Source organism: Eurosta solidaginis, chromosome X (assembly GCF_040869045.1).
Source record: "Eurosta solidaginis isolate ZX-2024a chromosome X, ASM4086904v1, whole genome shotgun sequence".
Taxonomy (NCBI): domain Eukaryota; kingdom Metazoa; phylum Arthropoda; class Insecta; order Diptera; family Tephritidae; genus Eurosta; species Eurosta solidaginis.
The window spans coordinates 189,412,742-189,419,304 of NC_090324.1; the positions used below are offsets into that span (position 1 = coordinate 189,412,742).

At 35.7% G+C, this 6,563-nt stretch overlaps 1 long non-coding RNA gene across 1 annotated transcript; it reads left to right on the forward strand.

Annotated features, from left to right (window-relative positions):
* The first annotated feature begins 652 nt into the window (after positions 1-652).
* Positions 653-3,551, forward strand: LOC137234596 (uncharacterized). Its single transcript, XR_010947833.1, has 3 exons — positions 653-781; positions 1,601-1,706; positions 3,413-3,551. It is a non-coding gene; the product is annotated as an uncharacterized lncRNA (long non-coding RNA).
* The last annotated feature ends 3,012 nt before the right edge of the window (positions 3,552-6,563 follow it).

The window sequence follows — 6,563 nt, forward strand, 5'->3', positions numbered from 1 at the left end:
AGCCTCCGCGATTTGTTACGACTATGACTTTATTCGTTTACCTACTCTTGGTGTTACCTACCACTAGTTACCTGGGTTAAGGCTAAGGGCGTCTCCATTAAGAGAAGCCATGGCCTGCCGATCCGCTGGGTACGCTTGCTTTATCGACTGAGCTCGCCGGATTGGGGTGGGTCCGGATAGATCGACGTCGATTATGGACTAACTACAGGTTGATAACAAAAGAAAAATTCGTACCCTTGCGCTACTGCTGATGGAAGAATACCTACCCTTTAACTCGAGTGTCCACTCTCATGATGCGCCTTCATCGTCGATGCAGTTCATCTCCATAAAATCGAGATTGGCCCTTCTGCTTTCATTAACCCTCCCTACCATTGTCGACCGTGGCCAGTATTGGTCGACCCTAATGCCAAACCTCCGTCCATACGTCCGTCTGTCTAGCCGAGGCGACCACCGATTTCACCCCCAATCATCACACACCACTTGGTTAATATCTATTACCTTGTTTATACTTACAAGAAAGCCGTTCTGAACACAAACCGAGTTGACTGAGCACACATTTTTATCAAGTGTTTATACTCTCATCCCTATATCGATATCAAAACAACCGCCTTGAATTGACAGTACGTGACAGCTGTGAATTTCGTGGAAGTTTTGTAAAATATATTAATTTAACAAAATTCTATTTTTATCAACATATTTTTTGAAGTAAAGAAGTAACTATTACATAAATCAATAATTTTCCGTGTACGGGACTCACGCAAATAAGTACATAAAAGTAAAAGTAAGTTGTTGTGGACATTGGAGCACTCCAAAAAGCAGATGCTATAAGTTAATTTTCTACAGGTTTTTGTTATTGCTCTAAGGTTTATTTTAATAATAAAAGTGTGAAACAGCGATGGAATTTAACAATAAAATACTTGTATTTGGATTAATAAAATCGTTGCAAAGCAAAAGATTGATAGTCACAAATCATCTTGTAAACACTAACTCCTGCGTTGAGAAGTGCTTGAATGAAAGAAGAAAGAATATAAGAGCTTTGCTTCTGTCCCAGACCAGTCTACCAAACATAGTTTTTTCTACAAATATACCTCGGATCAGAAATTTACATAAACGCCATAGAAAAGAAAATTTCTGGTGGTTTCTCCTGCAACCAGAAAATGAAGGTTGCTACATCGAGGCTTTTCGAATGAGCAAAAAGTCTTTTACTTTACTCTGTGGTAAATTGGAACCCTTACTCCGAAGAAATTGCATACCTTGCATCACACAACCCCTTCCTATAGAAAAACAGGTAGCCATATGTTTATACAAACTCGCTTCCTGTGGAGAATACCGAGTAGTTGGTGTCCACAAAAGCACAGTACATAAATATTTTCATACCGTTGTCGACGCTCTCCTCCAAGTACAGACAGAGCTAATAAAGTTCCCGCAAATAGATGACGCTTTGAAAATTGCTGCTGAATTTGAGAAGAAATCTAATATACCGAACATTATTGGTGCTATCGATGGTAATTATATTTAGCTCTTATTACTAGAAAAAACCAACTAGCGTCAATATTATACAAGGATAATATATTTTATCAATTACTATTATATTTTGTAGGTACCCACATACCGATGTTGCCGCCTAGTGAAGGGTACTTGGATTATATTAATAGAAAGGGTTGGCCTTCGATTGTAATGCAGGCAGTTGTGGACTGCAATTATATGTGAGTATATCTTTTGTTCAATACCGAAATGCCCGAAGCGGTTTTGTGTAAAATTTAAAATCCCAAACTCAAGTAGGGTCTAGGGACAAAGAGACCTCTCAGCTCCTTTTATAATTTGTTAATATTTTTGAAACGATTTTCGCACTACGTAACTATTATTATTATTACTATTATTAGGCCTTTATACACGACAACCTTTTCTATCTTTTGTGCTTGACCTTTGAGCTTATTGCTCTAGGCGGAGGCTCTTTATATATCTGAGCCCCTTCGCAGGCTTTTTAGCCCAAATCACAAAAGGATTTAGAGTCACACCACCTAGGTGGAAGAGTCTCTGTCTTGCTAACGCAACGCATTCGCAGAGTACATGAACCGGAGTTTCATCGTCCAGCCAAAACCAACAGATTGGTGCATCCGATAGATTTAGCTTACTGAGGTGATAACGTAGACCGCAATGCCCTGTATAATAGCCAGTAAGAGTTCATAGATCCTCCCTTCTTAAGTTAATAAGCCTCGCCGATGCTCTATGTGATGGCTGTATAAAGCTGTACCGTCCTGTAGAAAATTGTTCCAGGACGGTGAAGTTCTGCGGCTCGTAATATTTCCTTATTTAAAGAAATCACACGATAGTGAGTCATCCTGTCTGAAACCCCGTTTAGTTTCGAACGGCTCGGAGAGGTCCTTTCCAATTCTGACTGAGCTGATGGTGTTACTCAACGTCATTTTGCATAGCCGTATCAGTTTTGCAGGAATATTTGGATATAGCGGCATATAGGCAACTCCTTTTCATGCTGTCGAAGGAGGATTTAAAATCGACAAAGGTGATGTGTGTCGATTTCCTTTTCACGGCTTTTTTCCAAGATTTGCAGATTACAGCATCTTCATTCTTGTGGATTGGGCCGAGAACACATAGATTCCAATCGGCAGGCATTCGCTTTATGAGCTCCTCGCCGCCGAACTTGATTAGCTCAGCCGGGAACCCATCAGCGCCCGCGGCGGTTATTGTTTTTTAATCGGGATATTGCTCTTCGTACCTCGAATTAAAAGTACAAATTGGAAGAGAACCTCGTCATTGGATGTACTTCTTCTTGCCCAACCGGCACTTCATCTTTTCAAATTGCCATCAGGCTTTTCTAACAGGACTCCTAGGAAACAGGCTATTTCGACAGGGTTAGACCAAAGTGTTAGAAAGTGGATTCTACTTAACACTAGAAAAGACGAATTGTATCGTGGAGGTCCTCCACATGCGATACATATATTAACATATTCATCGGCTACAGGTGGTGCGTAAGCGTTTATAATGGGATTCGCTGTGCTTTTATCTACGAAACACTTTACCGCCAATTCGTGGATAGTGTATCTTTCTCCCTCCAGAAAGTCCGATTCAAAGGGCACAGTAGGTGTTAATTTATACTGCCTTATTTCGAAGTGATGCATACGGAGATAGCCGTTAAAGGCCTGGGAGTGAAACAAAGCTATTGACAAGAGCCCCACTCAAGATTTTAGGGAATTTAAATTCGGTAGCCCTAAGCTATCGGCAATCTTCGTTGATAATTCTGGTTGGGCCTTTCAATAGTATTAAATCTTGTGCAATGGTGTATCGTCATTGCACTTGTATCATTTTTTTACAATGATGTTAAACCTTTGCCCAAGATTGTGAGCACCCTTATTATGTAAAAGCGAGTTCGATACAATTTTTATTTTAACAGGTTTACTGATGTCAGCGTTAAGTTACCTGGAAGCACTCATGACGCAACCGTATTTAAAGAGTCAGGGTTATTTAAAAACTCTTCGAAACTCATTCCAAGATCCACAAAACTAATTAACAATGTAGAAACTCCATTATTTCTTGTTGGAGACCCAGCCTATCCATTGCTTCCTTGGCTGATGAAGCCATATACTGGTAATTTAAATGCAGAAGAAGAATCTTTTAATTGTCATTTGAGCACTGCTGGAATTGTAGCGGAAAATGCATTTGGCCGTTTTAAAGGGCGATGGAGATGCCTTGCCAAAAGGCTTGATGTCAATCCGAGTTTCGTTCCAAAAGTTGTTCTAGCTTGCGCTGTATTACATAACTTTGTTGAGCAAAAAAAGGAAACATATCTGGAAATTTGGTCACAATCGTCTCAAAACCTACAAGAATATCCACAACCTCAAGACACATTTTCAACTGAAATAATTTCAGACGAAAGTATGCATCCAAAAGATTTAAGAAACAATTTAAAAAATTATTTAAAAGATAATTTTCCTTTGAGGACAAGTCACTATAATCATTAATTTTAAGTTTAACCAGGGGCGGTATCGTCGTACCCTTCATGATCGAAACCCATTTTGACTCAAGCAATAACTATGAAAATGTCAGTAATACAACTTTTGTTAGCGTACCTACTTTTGTTCATTCCTTCGTTTAAATTCATTAATTATTACAAATTGATCTGTATATGTATTTTATATATAACGTTATATATAACGTATAAACTTTAAGTAAAATTTAATAATATAATAAAATAAAAGTAATGGTATTTTAAATACAAAATCAATTCAATTGATCAGTCAATGTTTGCATTCAGTTTCTTAAGCATTTAAAAGCATATTGCTTTCTATTCACAGCAACAAAACTACACGTGTCAAACGATTTGATAACAATATTAAAGCCACTGTATGCATTTAATCTTTAATTAGTAATAATATAAATGAAAAAAAAAAATTTATTCAATTAACTGTATACCAGAGCTATTAAAAAAAATATTTTGTGTGTTTCGACTAGATGTCAAAAAAGAAATCTGATAATATGAGCCATTAAGGATAGGGTTCCCCGTACCAACAACACAGACCATTTTTTATTCCGATTTGTATAACTTCTAAATTATACGCTTGAATATTTTTTTTTATTATAATATTAATGGCTAACTTTAAAATTTTTAAATGACAATTGAATTAACTTCTCGGCTAAAAAATTTATTTTCTTTGAATCAGTTACATTTACATTTACATTAAATTTAAGTAAATAAAGTATCTAACTGATTCAAAGAAAATCTATTTTATGGCTGAAAAATCAATTAAATTTTCATTTAAAAATTTTCAAGTTTATTATTAACGTAGTAATAAACAAATTATTTTTCGAATTTTTTTATTCACATTTTAACGTATCCATAATAGGAATATGGCTCATATTATGAGATACATATTTCGGCTCTAAAACTTTTAAGCGTGTAGTATGTTTTGAAAACATTTTGAATTTTTATTTAAGTTCTTAGTTATTATTATTAAAAATTAAAGTTGTGTTGAACATTGAAATGTACACTTACTCCTTATTCATAAAAAATAAAATGAAACTCTTATAATTGGAAACGTCTTTATAAGACCTTATAAACATTTTCTCTGTTTTATGAATAAAGGCTGCTTTACAAGAGCTGCATTGCGAGTGATATGGATATTTTTTAATATTCTTATTCGCGAATGCGAGTGATGAGAATATTTTTTATTATTCTTATTCGCGAATGTGAGTGTGAAAGAATGTATTTGAATATTCAAAAATGAGAAATTTCCAATCCTGGTTGTTCTTTTAAATATAGGTTTGAAAAAATTTCTTTGGGGTATAAGTAGGTATTCGCAGTTTTTGAAACAAAAAAGCTTATTTCAGCTTATAGCTTTTCGCAGCATTGGACCATATTAATGAAAAGTAAGCAATTGCTTTTTCTCAAGATTTGAAAAATTTTACATAAATTTTTATGGAGAAAGTTTCAGAAATTGAGTAAAAGGTCTAAAAACTAAACACTGTCCCTACAGGCGTGTTTAAGTCATACCAAAGTGGAACTCAACGTATACAATTTATAACGTCCGTATTCTTGAGCTGTGACAACGCTTGTCATATTGATTTAATCGTGACTTTTAGCTTTATTCTGACCTTTAGTGCAGATTTTTTTCCAGTAAATAGCTTCATGGCCCAAGTTTATGATACAAAAAATGTAAAAAAAAGCGCTGTCAATGCTCAGAATACGGGTGTAAAACTTATACAAAACCCTTTGCTTTTTTATAAATTTTGTACATAGTTTGATTATATGTATTTGTGTTTGCATGAATTAAATTCGGGCACCGATGTTTCAGCCAGATGTAGCTTATTCCTGCGATTCCGCAAACGATCCAAAAATATCAACATCGTTATGAGAACCCGATACTACTTCCGAAGTCAAAGAAATTGAAGGAGAAAGGAAATGACGTGGTACGTAAAGAGGAATATTATGTGACTGTGGTGTCTGCATTGTGCATAGGAGAGAATTGAACATTTTAACTGTTTCACGACGCTCATCTTCTAGCATTTTCTGAGTTTCTTTGCGAATTTTTTCTAATAAAAGTTCAACGTTGCTTAAATGGGTTTCATCTTGTTTTTTCATAGCGTTAACTAAATTATCTTGCGTGTTCTTCCACTCATTTGTAAAAGATTCCATAACTTTCGAATAAGATGCCTTTTCTGAAAATATGTATAAAAAAATGTGTACACTTTTACTTAAAAATCAAAGTTAAACTGGTTGGACAGATATCCAACCGGAATCATGTCGAAATCATTATACGGTTATAAGTTCCATACCAAATTGCAATGAGTCACTCGTACCAAGGGTAATACTTGACATTAGTATCCTACAGGTAAAACACGGGTTATATTTTAAATCACTCCCAACTGTCATCAACCCAGAGAGGTACACTGCACCTAAGAACTATAGATCATGTAAAATAAGACTCGCATTCCCACGACATTAATCGGGCTCTTATTGCAATTTGGTTTGTAACCCCTCACGTATGGACTTACTTTGATTTTTGAAAGTTCCTCTATTTCGGGGAGTGCTGCATGCGACGTTGGGT